At 38.9% G+C, this 14,394-nt stretch overlaps 1 pseudogene; it reads left to right on the top strand.

Annotated features, from left to right (window-relative positions):
• Window positions 1–8,360: 8,360 nt before the first annotated feature.
• LOC149831887 (rust resistance kinase Lr10 pseudogene) lies at window positions 8,361–9,428 on the top strand (annotated as a pseudogene).
• The last annotated feature ends 4,966 nt before the right edge of the window (window positions 9,429–14,394 follow it).

Raw genomic sequence — 14,394 nt, 5'->3', positions numbered from 1 at the left:
CAAGCCATTCCGCTACTTCTCTCTCACCCCTAGATTGCAACGACTCTATATGTCTTCGAGGATAGCTAAACAAATGATATGGCATGCAAATAAAGTTTGACATGATGAAGACAAGATCACACATTCTGTTGACATGAAAGCTTGGAGGCACTTTGATTGTACTCATCAGAAGTTCATAATGGAAGTGAGAAATGTTAGGCTAGGTTTATGTACAGATAGATTTAATCCATTTGGGAATAGATCAACCCCATACTCGTGTTGGCCGATATTTGTCACCCCAGACAACCTTCCTTCAAGCTTGTGTATGAAGCGTCAAAATCTTTTCTTGTCTCTATTGATCCCTAGTCTGACTTCTCTGGCCAAAATCTTGATGTATATTTAAGGTCATTAATTGATGAACTGAAAATACTGTGAGATGACGGTGTTCAAACGTACGATGCCCACAAAAAATAAAACTTTAATATGAAGATTGCAAAATAATTTACTGTAGCTAACAAATTATCGATATTTCAACCACTTGAGCATGCATTTGGCAGTTGCCGGTCAAGACTCTTGGAAGATCGAGAGCAAGACACAGCACAAATCTATATCCTTTTTAATTGCTCAGCAATTGACCCATACATCGAGTAAGTATACTTAATATGTAACACTAAGTTCTATACGTGCATACATGGTTCGGTAATATAAGTATTTGTTAAGTGAAGACGATTTGATATGGAGTTGGGAAGAAAACTTCCATATTTCACTGATGCAAAAGTACAGAAAGATATTAAAAATAAGTTTGTGTCATGGTTAAAAGAGTTGGTAAGGACGATGACATACATTCTTTCCATGTAAACAACAATAAGTTACTTAATTGGTCATGAAAACAATCATTGTTTATGCTTGTAGATCCGCCATGGTAATGTTAAAGATCAAGAAATATGTAATTTACAAAGTGGTCCGACCAAAGTTGTGCAATTTTACAATAGGTACAACGTAAATGGTTATTGATTCCATACAAAAGACTATGGTGTCAACAAGTCAACAATGAATAGTGGCATGTGCGTCAAAGGTAGCAGCTACGATGAAAATGAACATGACTACTATGGTGTTCTAGAAGAAATAATGGAGTTGACTTACTTAGGCACAAATAATAGTGTAACTTTATTCAAGTGTCATTGGTTTGATCCCACAGCAACAAGAGTCGACAAAGCCTCATTTGGTGGAGCTGTGGCTTGCAAGCCAAACAGTCTGACAACTATATGTAAAGTATATTAATTATTGGCTAACGAGCCTATACGAGTGGGAATGAGCCAAACACCAGTTTTCTCACGTTTGGCTTGCCAAGCTCATTTCATGAGTTCTAAGGAGCTCTTTATGAGCCAAACAAAAATAGAGCCATGAGCAACAATTTGATCTTTTAGAAAAATAAATGACAGTGACCTTTTCTGATAGAAAAATGACAGTGACCTTGATCATCTTTTGTCACATACTTTTTTAAAATTCACAGCATGGTAGTGTGAACCGTTAGCTCCGTACCATAGTGTGAAAGCAGATCGCCATGCCAGGAATTCTAAACAGTGACTACTTCCTTCCTTGACAAAGTAGCTTGTGAAACATGTCCACCGCGCGAGGGAGAACATTAAGGGAAAAGCCTTCTTTTTAGTGCAAATTTGACTCTTAAATAAGGAAGTTGATGTTACTTGATTGAGTCAGGTATGTGTCCACCAAACTGGAACCCAGGGGATGGAGGACATAAAATGGAGGACTCTTAAATCTGAAGTATTTTCCAAATTTCTTCTTTATCTTGCTGAAGTACAAAATAGGTTTAAACCAAAGATTGTATATTTAAGAACAGATAGAGGAGGTGAATACTTAGGTGGAGAATTTGATAAATTTTGCGGAAATAATGGTATTATCCATCAAACATCAGCTCCTAGAACTCCTGAACAGAATGGAGTAGCAGAAAGGAAAAGCAGAACACTTGTAGAAATGATGAATGTTATGCTTCTTAATACAGGTTTGCATTCCAACTTATGGGGAGAGGCTATACTTTCTGCTTGTTATATTCTTAACCGAGTTTCTTATTCCAAATATAAAAAATCACCTTATGAATTGTGTTTTGGTAAGAAACCTAATCTTAGTTATTTTCGTGTTTAGGGTTGTTTAGTATATGTTAAAATTTCAAAAACTAAAAGAAAGAAGGTTGGACCTAAAGCATTTAAATGTGCATTTGTTGGGTATGTTGAACATAGTAAAGCATATAGATTTCTGGACATTGTTAATGATGTTATTGTAAAATCTAGAGATGCATCTTTTATAGAACATAAAAATGCATTTGATTCTCTTCTTGATGGCAGTTGTATTATAGTAGATGAACATCCTGTTAATGACATGATTGAATATTCTAATAATTGTGTTGATGAACCAGAAACTGAAGTTAGACACAGTAAACACATTAGAAAACCAACTAATTTTGGTTTTGACTTTTATATATTTCTAATTGAGAATGATTATGTGTCTTTTCAAGAGGCGATGTCTTCTCAAGATGCTGTCTTGTGGAGAGAAGTTATTAATGATGAAATTGAATCAATTATGTCTAATAATGTTTGGAAATTAGTGGATTTACCTGTTGGTTGCAAAACTATTAGCTGCAAATGTATTTTTAAAAAGAAATTAAAAATTGATGGTACAATCGATAATTTTAAAGCTTGTTTGGTTGCAAAAGGTTTTAAACAAAAAGAAGGTATTGATTATTTTGGATACTTTTGCTCCTCTAACCAGAATATCAACTATTAGAATTCTGATTGTCATGGCTGTCATATATAAGCTTCAAATCCATCAAATGGACATGAAAACAACCTTTTTGAATGAAGAATTAGATAAAAAGATATATATGGAGCAACCTGAAGGTTTTGTAGTGCTAGGGCAAGAGCGCAAAGTTTTCAAACTTGAGAAATCCTTATATGGATTAAAGCAAGCCTCTAAGCAATGGCATAAAAAATTGATAGTGCGCTGGTACATAATGGTTTTAAAATTCATGATGCTGACAAATGTGTCTACAGTAAAGTAGATTGTAACTCAATTATCATTATTTGTTTATATATTGATGATATGCTTATTTTGGGTTCCAATAGTGAATGCATAAATCAAACAAAAAGATTTTTTTCTTCAGTGTTTTGTATGAAAGATTTGAGTGTGACAGATGTTATTTTAGGAATCAAAATTGTAAGAAATAGTAATAGCCTTGCATTATGTCAATCACATTATATTGAGAAAATTCTTACAAAGTATGGATATATGAATAGTTCACTGGCATGCACACTGTATGATCCAAATATGAAATTGACTCCAAATGTTGGTGCAAGTGTTAAACAATTAAAATATGTCAGTGTTGTAGGTAGTCTTATGTATGCAATGAATTGCACAAGGCCTGATATTGCCTATGCAATGAGTAAAATGTGTAGATATACTAATAATCCTGGTCATCAACATTGGAATGCAGTTAACAAGATTCTTAGATATCTTAAGTATACTTTAGACTACAGAATCTACTATACCGAGTTTCCTGTTATTATTGAAGGGTATAGTGATGCAAGTTGGAATACCAATTTTGAAGATTCCAAGTCTATGAGTGGTTAGATTTTTACCCTTGGTGGAGGAGCAATTGCATGGGGGTCTAAGAAACAGACCTGTATAACTCATTCTACAATGAAATCTGAGTTTATTTCTTTGGCATCTGCTTGTAGAGAAGTTGAATAGCTTAAGAATATGCTAGTAGATATTCCACTAGGTGAGAAGCCTATACATGCTATTTCAATGTTTTGTGATAGCCAATCAGCTATATGTAAAACAGGTAATATGAAATACAATGGGAAGTCTAGATATATTAGTCTAAGATACGGTTTTATAAGATAAATGATTGATGACAATATTATTTCACTGAAATATGTGAAGTCATGTCAAAATTTGGCAGACCCATTTACGAAAGGCCTTTCGAGAGATGACATCAGTAAAACATCGAGGAGAATGAGAATTAAGCCAATTAAGTCGTCACCTAAGGATACCCAACCTAGAGCGCTGGAGATCCCACATGCATAGGTTCAATGGGAAACGAATTGGTGAATGATAAATATTGAGCATATTTATGTAAGCCCATTACTAATGTGTGCTCATGAGTTGTAACTAATATGAGGGTTGAGCTAATAGCTCTTAATGAGTTTGTAGGCCTTAAGGCTAGGGTGTGTGTTACAGTACACCTAGAAAAACTCACCTATGTGAGTGTAGAAGTGTGAGCCGCTTCTTATGAGATTTAGCAATTCTTTAGAGCACTCTTGAATCCAGGAAAGCACAAGACTCTAAATGTGCCAACATGAAATCCATACAATTGAACTTTTGGAAACCTATGTATGATTTAACAATATAAGAAGCTAAGTTCAATGTAAGTCCACTTAGCACCTTCGTTAATTTAGGCTTTCTTTCAAAAAGTGAGGGTTCAAGTCATGCAGACACTCTCACTGATGCATAAGTTTCTATGCAAGCCAAATATATTTTAAAACTGGTGGGGGATTGATAGAAAAGTTTTAAAATATAAAATCTTGGTGATTTTGTTTACTACCAAAAGTGCCTTGAAAAAGTTTAGTCCCATATCTAAGAGAGAAAAGTTTTTCAAGAGGTTTAAATAGAGAGTTTGTTATCTATTCTTTACTTTGGTAAGCCTTGAGTCTTTAGGTGGATTGCGGATGTTGCTGCATATCGTGCAACAATGGACGCACCGTTTGCGCGCACACGCGCGTGCACGTGCCTGTGTGCGCAAGGGCGCTTGAGGCGCAATGTGGCATTTTGATGGAGCACTTTACACTTCGCACGCTCGCAGCAGTGCGAGGTGCATATGAGGCACAAATGTCCATTTTGAATTTTCAGTTTTGAGATATCTGGCCGTTTAAAAGGTTTTAATAGCATTTACATTGAGTTTATGACACTTTGTGGCTGTTGGACGGTTTTGAAGGCCTTTGATTGACAGTCAAAGGTGGGTGACCATTCAAGGACCTTTTCATCCTATTTTCAAATCGTCAGGATTATGGCCATTAATCTCATTTATCTCAAAACGTTTTGGATTTTCTAGCAAGTCTATAAATCTCTTCCTTTTCCGTCTTTTAGATCATCAGAATTTCTGACTCTCCAGTTTTCTCCTTTCTTTCTTCCCGGTTTGGCTTGCAGAGTTCATATGTGGGAGAGGTCATCTGTTCTTGCGAAGCAGTGACTCTCTTGAGGTTCAAGCCTAGTTGTATCCTGGGAACTCAGTCGTAACAAAACCCTTTTTCGCATCTTCGAAATTCCCGGAGTGGGGCAATTGAAGTTCTAAAGATAGCGATCTTAAGAACGTGCCTCTAGGCTTGAGATCTCTTTTCTGAAATCCATTTTATCACAAGGTTGGAATAACACAAAGTTGAAGCCATGTTCTGTTAGTTGCTAGCTAGCTTTAATTGTGATGCACCCTCTACCTGGAAAAAGAACCGAGTAGCTCGTGGCTTCGTTTTGCTTTATGTATTAAGAGTATGGTGAATTAAACCTTCAGCTACAAGTTTAAATTACTGAGTCGGGCACGAACAAAGGGTGCCCTTGCATGGGCGGCTCATGAAGGTTCATTAATACTAAAAATAAATACATATATAGTTTAGGTGTTATTTATGTTATACAGAGTCAATATAGGAGTGGTTTAAGGTCTGTGGCTTGCAGATAGTAGTTTGGGGTTCGATTCTTGCTGTTACAGCACAATAGTTTTCCTTTCTATTTTTTTATAATCTTTTAAGAGCCGGTTTGAGCCTTGCTCATGTAGCTTGGGCTCATAATGAACGATTGCTCTGCTCGGCTTACCACGATCTCAAAGATAGGTATGAACCTAAATGAGCAGAACTTGAACACCGCATAACTCAGTTCCTTCAGCTCGCTAGCCCTACGTATGACAATTTTTTCTTTTTTTCAACTGCATGTGGGATCAACTAATATGGTAAATTTAATGACAAGCAAACCTGGTGCCATATAAAATGTAACAAGGGTGTTTAGGTGCGCTTCGTAAAGGCTTGGATGTTGGTCGTAAGAGCATCTCGTCTCAGTGATAGATTGACGCAGCAAGTAAACTGACGAAAATGCCCGTGTGTTCGCAGGCTTGAGTCATTGCGCGCTTCTTTTCTGTTCTTGTTCAAATTTGATTTCAGTGTAATACTCTCTGTAATTGAACAAGTTCAATATCAATAAAATGCAATATTTAGTTTTAATCTGAGTGTATCTCGTTCCTTGTGGATTCGACCAGTACTCGCCACATTCGTGGAAAGTCAGGTTATTATTACTTGATGGGTGATTTTCCAAAACATTTTCAATGATACTAATACGTTTTAAATAACGCTTGCACAAAATAACCATCATGTGCTAACATTCTGAAAGTATTTGTAGGTCTCTCATCGCTTCACGAGTGCAAACGAGGAGAAGGATGCGAGGGTAGTGTGGCAGAAGGTGGCTGCCGATCGATTTGTCGACATACTGCACAATATGAAGACTGCAGCAAAAAAAGCAATTGGTGAGATAGATGATCCACTGCAGTGGAAGGGTCATAGGCCGACTACTGTCAGGAGAGATTATTGGGAGGGCATGTGCGACAAGTGGGTGAGCAATGATTTTTGAAACCGCTCAGCAAAGGCTGCATAAAATCGAGCAGTGATGCCCGATGCACATCTACACACTGGTGGATCTAGGACTTTTAGGAGCCACCAGAAGAAAATGGTAAGTCATCAATATATATATATATATTAAAATTTGTAAATATTTCTACATACTTATTAATCAATTTTTTATATCATGCCATATCGCAGGAAGTAGAAAAAGGAAGCATTGTGTCTTACAAGAATGTGTTTGTTGAAACACATACATGTAAGAGCACGGGAGATTTTATATCAAAGAAGGCGAGAGCGACAACAGTATGTATTTATTGTATTAATAAACATTGTAATATATAAGTTACTTTGAATTATGTTATCATAAACATTGTAATTCTTAATTATTCATTCATATTCTAATTATTACTTTGTAGGAGTCATACGAGCAACAAATGATACAATGATATGGCGATGACTCCACTCAACATTCGTCTTTTGATCCTACAGCATGGGTGACTTCTACAGGTGAACCCAAAAAGGGTCGTGTGTTCAGGTTTGGGAGTAACATGAACCCCACACCAGTTGTTGCCTTCTACAGCCTGGCTCATAGAGTTCTCCCACCAGCATCAACTCCCAACTTCCTATTGACCCTACTATGTCTTGAGATGGTGTTTGTCAGCATCCTGAGGACAAAATGCAACACTTTTTAAATGAAGTTATTCCCAACCTTTTCCGTAATGAGTTTTGCAACTTTTTTCAGGACAGGAGAACTTCATCTGCATTCAACATGAGCTCAGGCGCCCGTCAGGTATACATGATTGAATTGTGATAAATTTTTTCTTATAATTTTTTTAATGTCCTTCAGTTTATTACTAGTTTAGTTGTCATTCAGCCATTTACTTTGTTGCATTAGATTAGGTGGATTGCATATAATTTATTTCATTATGTTTTGTTTATAAATACTAACATTTTGGTTCTCTTTTGTAGGATGATTGAAATGATCAACGTAGAGGAGCTGATGGAGGCATGGAAGAAGGGGCAAATCGAGAAAATGAAGAGGATGATGCCCAAAATCTTGGCGAGGATTAAATTTTTTTGTTTAATTTGTTTGACAAACTTGTAACTAATTATAACTTCGTAAGGACTGTACTTGGTAGTTAAAGTTTGCTTAACTTAGCATTTTTGTTTAATTTGTATGCATTTTTTATTTGTACTACAGGATATATGAATTGTACGAGAAATTTTTTTATTTTCAAAATATTTCAAAAAAAATAAATTTTTATTACAAATTAGTGATGGATATTATCCGTCGCTACTCTATCGCCAATTTGAAGTAGTCGTCGGTTTGCAGCGGAATTTAAGCCGTCGCTAATGTCCGTCACAAATTAGCGACGGATATTCATCCATCGATAAATGGTAGCGATGGAAATAGCGACAAATTAAAGTCTGTCGCTTAACCAAATCGATCAACGTTTAACGATGAATTCACGACGTACATTATCCGACGCTAAGTCGGCGCAACATAGCGACGGATTGGCGACAGATAAATTCCGTCGCAATTTAGCGACGAGGATTATGCGACGGATGATATCCGTCACTAGTTCGTTGCAAAATCCATCGTAAACATGTACAACAACGGATTAGCGATGGATAGCATCCGTCGCCATTACGCATTTTTCTTGTAGTGTACTGTTCAGCATAGAGTGTTTTCATGACTGTAAAAGAATGAATGCTAACCTACTCATCCTTATTTTGCTCAAAACAGAGGATTACATGCTTGTAAGAACATCGATTGCAGTAGCATGCTTCATTGTATACCTTATCTACAAACTTTGGAAAATCCACCTGTCTAAGGATTAACATTGAGCAATTTCTATCGAATTATCAACGTGCCATGCCGACACGCTATTCTTATTTGGAGATCGAGAGGATCACTGACCACTTCAAGGAGAAAGTAGGACAGGGAGGCATTGGTTCTGTCTTCAAAGGAAGGTTACCAAATGGTCGATCAGTTGCCGTGAAGATGTTGGCAAAATCCAAGAAAAACAACGGTGAAGAATTCATCAATGAGGTCTCCACCACTGGTAGAATTCATCATGTCAATGTGGTTCATCTCATTGGCTTCTGTGCAGAAGGTTCTAAGAGAGCCCTCATATATGAGTTCATGGAAAATGGATCATTAGATAAATACATCTTTGCTGTAAATGACAAAGGCCACACGTTATGTTGGGAAAAACTGTACCAAATTGCCTTAGGCACAGCTCGGGGAATTGAATATCTTCATAGAGGATGTCACATGAGAATTCTCCATTTCGACATCAAACCACACAACATTCTTCTAGATGACAATTTCTGCCCAAAGATTTCTGATTTTGGTCTTGCAAGGCCATATCCTTCAACTCACAATACGGTAAGCGTCACTGCCGCTGGAGGCAGTATAGGCTACATTGCACCAGAGCAGATTTCCAGAGCATTTGGAGGCATTAGCTACAAGTCTGATGTATACAGTTTTGGAATGTTGCTGCTAGAAATGGCTGGAAGAAGGAATGTGAATCCATTTGCAGAGAATTCAAGCCAAATTTACTTCCCCACATGAATTTATGACCGGTTGAGCAGTGGAGAGAGTATGGAAGTTGGCAATGTAACAGAAATGGAGGATATAATGAAGAAGCTAAGTATTGTGGGTCTATGGTGCAACAGACAATGCCTGTTGATCGTCCCACAATGAGCCAAGTTGTAGAGATGCTGGAGGGGAGTGTTCATGCCTTGCAAATGCCTCCAAAGCCCTTTTAATCTTCTCCTCCAAGAAAGGATGTAAAAGATCCTGCTTCAGAATCAGATGACATAACATCATTGCTCGAATCTGTGAATTAACCTTGATCTAAAACACATAAGTACATCTTTATATGTATTTATTCACACACACATATATAACAATTCCGTTGTTAACTATCTCATGTTTTATTCAATTTTGATTTCCATTTCAAGATGCCTTGGGCTGCGAACCTCCTAATCCAATGTATTCTACTTTTTGAATTTGTGATTTCACTTAAACAGAATCCTAATTATCTTATAGTCTTTTGTTATGCAAACCACAATCAAAACCACAAGATAAAAAGAAGAAAGAAAACGGGAGAAGATGAGATTTACATGGTTCGACACTTAGGCAAAGGAAGAACAAAAAAATCCACTAGCAAATGTGAGGAAATAGAGAAGCGAGATATAGAGCTCTCAAATACCTAATGCCCAATTCACCCAAAACTCTCTTACCCAACTGTCAAAATAGGCGGTTTATATATATATATATATATATATATATATATATATATATATATATATATATATATATATATATATATATATATATATATATATATATATATATATATATATATATATATGACGAAGGACATAAAACCCTAATGGTCATCAAAATATTTTTGAATTGGGTTATGGATCGGATACTTCCATTCTATTCTAAACTGGCCACTTTCACCACAGTTCCAACGATCAAGAAATTAGGTATTCAACTGTACAAAACTCAGTTCAATCTCTTCCCTCTTGCCTTCAAGATAGTTCCCTGCTGACACCAAAGTAGTGCGTTTGGATGTGCTTAATTTGTATTGTTTCTGTTTATGTTTATTTCAAAAAGGAATGAGCACTATTTGGGTGACTTGATTGTTGAATTCTTTTGAGAAACTAGAGAAAAAAAAACAGCCTAGTTTTAAGAGGTAAAGGCAAGATTGTTCGTTTTCTTGCTTTTTATGTAAACTATGCTCACATTAAATCATTTGAATTTGGTTCAATAAAGAGTCCAAGCACTACAAGAAAAATGCTACTTAGCGACGGAAATTTGCGACGGATTTTTTCCGTCGCCAATTAGCGACGGATTAGCGAGCGAAAACTATTTGTCGCTAACGTTTGAAATATTTGCAAAATTAGCGATGGAAATATCTCCATCGCTAAAGCCATCGCTAATTAGCGAGGGATTAGCGACAACATTTTTTCGTCGCCAAAACACTACAAAAAAATGCTAATTAGCGACGGAATTAGCGAGGGAATTTTTCCATCCCTAATCCGTCGCTAATTAGCGACGGATTAGGGACGGAAAAATTCCCTCACTAATTCTGTCGCTAATTTTCGTCCCACCTGAGGCGCGAAATTTTCCCTCCCTCCGTTCAAAAATTTTCCGCCCTTTGTTCCCCCCCCCGTTCAATTTAAACCATCCCCGAAGCTCCGCTGACGACACACGCACAAAGAGTCGATCCCTACGAGAAGTCGCAGATGGAGCCGTCGTGGCTTCGTCGGAGCCGAGACGTCAAGGGGGCGACGAAGAGGAGGCGTTGGGGAGCCACTGCAGCCTGCTGGAGTCGAAGAGAGTGGCGACGAAGAGGTGGCTGTTGTTGGGGAGCCACTGGAGCCTGCCGGAGTCGCGAAGATCCGCGCGAAGTCGCGAAGAGCCTATCGGAGTCGCGAAGAGCCTGCCGGAGTCGCAAAGATCCGCGCGAAGAGCCTGCCGGAGTTGCGAAGATGTCGTACTCGTTGCTCCTCCCCCTGCAGCTCGCGAAGATCCGCGCAGAGTCTCAGCTGAAGCTGAGTGTCCCCGCCGTGAAGCTCTTCGGTTGGTTCTCATGGCAGACCTGGAACTTGAAGAGAAGAGCTCCCCTCGGAACGCGCCACTGTCGTGAAGCTCTTCGGCTGGTTCTCGTGGCAGACCTGGAACTTGAAGAGGAGCTTCCCCCGGATCCGCGTGGAGTCGCAGCCTGCCGGAACGCGCCGGTTCTGTGAAAAAAAAATTGCTCCTTGCCGGAGAACGCGCCGGTAGCGAGCAATTTTTTTTTTAATTTTTTTTAAAAAATTTAACGACGGATTAGCGACGGATATTATCCATCACTAATTTAAAATAGCGAAGGACTCGCGATGGATCATATCCGTCGCTAATCCGTCGCAAATTAGCGGCGGATAAGTTCTGGCACGGATTAGCGTCGAAAAATTCGCGATGAAAGTTTTCCGACGCTAAACAGTTTAGCGATGGATTAGCGTCGGATTAGCGACGAATTTAGGTGGTCGCTAATCCACAGGTTTCTTGTAGTGAAGCTTAAGAAGTAATTTGCTGGTTTCAACAACAAAATAATATAATTCATGGGTTGAACCAAATCCAATTTTAAGTTTAATGTATATTATCAAGTTTTAAATTATCAGGAAGCTTTGGGCTTGCAGAAATCCCCTCTAGAGGTTTTATCTACATCACTTGTCACGACTCTTATGCTACAACGATGCACTTGGGAGGCTTACCTTCGGAAGACTCGTTACAAATCTTTCTTCTTTGGATGACAAGGAACCCACGCTGAGAGCTGGGTCAATTAATAAGCCCTGCCTCTTTGCGAGGTAAACCCTTGGTAGTGTGACCAACACCCAAGCCCTTACGGAGCGCACCAGTTAAAGGTACCTGCACACCCTTGTTACATTTTATGTGGTGGCACCACGTTTGCTTGTCATTAAATTTACCATATTAGTTGATCCATTCTTAAGACACAATGCAGTTGAAAAAAAGAAAGAATTGTCATACGTAGGGCTAGCGAGCTGAAGGAACCGAGCTCTGCGGTGTTCAAGTTCTGCTCGTTTAGGTTCATACCTAGCTTGAGATCGTGGTAAGCCGAGCAGAGCAATCGTTCAGTATATGCCCAAGCTACATGAGCAGGGCTCGAGCTGGCACTAGAAAGATATTAAAAAAAACAACAGAAAGGAAAACTATTGTGCTGTAACAGCAAGAATCGAACCCCAAACTAGTATCTGCAAGCCACAGACCTTAAAGCACTCCTATATTAACTCTGTATAACTTAAATTACACCTAAACTATGTATTTTTTTAGTATTAACGAACCTTCATGAGCCAAGCCAAGCAAGGGCACCCGTTGTTCATGCTCGGCTCAGTAATTTAAACTAGTAGCTTAAGGTTTAATTGAACATACTCTTGACACACCAAGCAGAACCAAGCCACGAGCTACCCGGTTCTTTTTCCAGGTAGAGAGGGTGCATCGCAATTAAAGCTAGCTAGCAACTAACAGAACATGGCCTCAACTTTGGAAATAAAATTAGAGGGACAAGAGACTTCACTAAACCAACTCCTCGGTTTTCAACTTTGGAAATAAAAAATAGAAGAACGGGCCGGGAGACTTGACTAAATCAGCCCCTCTTATACCTGTTTGGATCACTTTATAAACTGTTTCTTGCTATATATGCTTATTTTAAGTAGCATTTTTTCGTGTTTGGATCATTTTCTTTCGCTCCACCCCATCACTATTACTATCATTATCACCACCACCATGAATACGGTTTCCTTCGGGTCCATATAGTCCATTCATATTGACACCATTTTTTTTTTATGTTATAAGCAAGCTGGGTTTTAGGCAGATCCCTACCTAAACACAAAAGTTCAATTACAAATCATCGACTGAAGGAAACCAGTCAGGTGGCTTATCCTTCCAACACCGATATTCTAGCCCATCGCCCCCATCTCTGTTTAGACATCTTATAACCGAGATATGCTTTGGCTTTGTGGTAAAAGATATGCATCTCTCGGCGTCCTTCAGTTTTGAACACCTTAAGCTGAACCCACCTAGCCAGGTATGAAGAGCTCTTGAGAGTAAGAATTTCCCTATTTTTTACTCTCTCTTTTTTCGACAGAGAAAGCTAGGGTTAGGCAGAACCCTACCAGTTATTTCGAACTTGCAACATCCCAACACAAGGTGACATGCACTAACGGCTCCTGCCAGACAAGCGGAGCCCCCTATTGGTCCCCTTATTCGAGAGGGTGGTGTATGTTCCCCGTGGAACATGGGGCCGCGTGTTCGGGGGTTCGAATGAGTGCCACGTTGGCACTCATTCGTCAGTTTGGGTGTGTACGAAGGAATATTGCGGATCCCAAGATATTCCTCCGTACATAACTCTCGAATGAGTGCCAACATGGCACTCATTCGGACCCGCGAACACGCGGCCCCGTGTTCGGGGGGGGGGGGGGAACATACAACCTGCTCGCCCTTATTCTTTGTAAGCCTGTAAGGCAGGGTGGTTGTGGGGTCCCACCCAGGGTTAAATCCTCGCTTAGGTGAGGGTTCCTCATCATAAAAAAAAAAAAAAATCATAGATGTAAGGTGATTGATTCGGTTTCAGATGCAGGTATCACTGAATCTGATGTAATTAGATATTGCCTAATTGAATTCAGAATTGGATTGGAGAAAAAACTCTACCAAGTTTTCTCATGCTCAACGTTTGTCTAATTGGATTCAGAATTGGATTGGAGAATTAGATTTTGCCTAATATTTGGATCTGATATAGTCAGATCGGCCCTTAACTCCTCCCCTATTACTTAGGCTTATGGATGTAAAATGATTAGATTCGATTCAATGTAGGCATTACTGAACCAGATCTAATCAGATATTGCTCGGGACTGGACCTTCTGACTGGATATGCTTTTCAAGATAACCCACTAGTAGTTAGGCTAGCGCCCAAACCATAACCGGTTTCGGCCATGACTTCTGACTAGGACCAATCCGGTTTAAAACTATCAACGACGAAAGAAAAAAGACAAATTACAAAGTTTGTGAACAAGGGTATAAAAGTAATTTTCACCAACCAAGTGAAACCACTCTTCTCTACCATAGCTGTTTTCCCTCGATTCTGCTGCCTCTGCACCCGACACCCACCTTCTCCCTGTCCCTCTACCCCCCGTTATGTTTTTATTATTTACTTCTTGGTGC

The sequence above is a fragment of the Nuphar pumila genome, chromosome 7 (assembly GCF_984573655.1).
Source record: "Nuphar pumila chromosome 7, dmNupPumi1.hap1.1, whole genome shotgun sequence".
Taxonomy (NCBI): Eukaryota; Viridiplantae; Streptophyta; class Magnoliopsida; order Nymphaeales; family Nymphaeaceae; genus Nuphar; species Nuphar pumila.
Note: the sequence above shows the minus strand (reverse complement) of the source record. Positions and strands in the feature narration are given on the sequence as shown.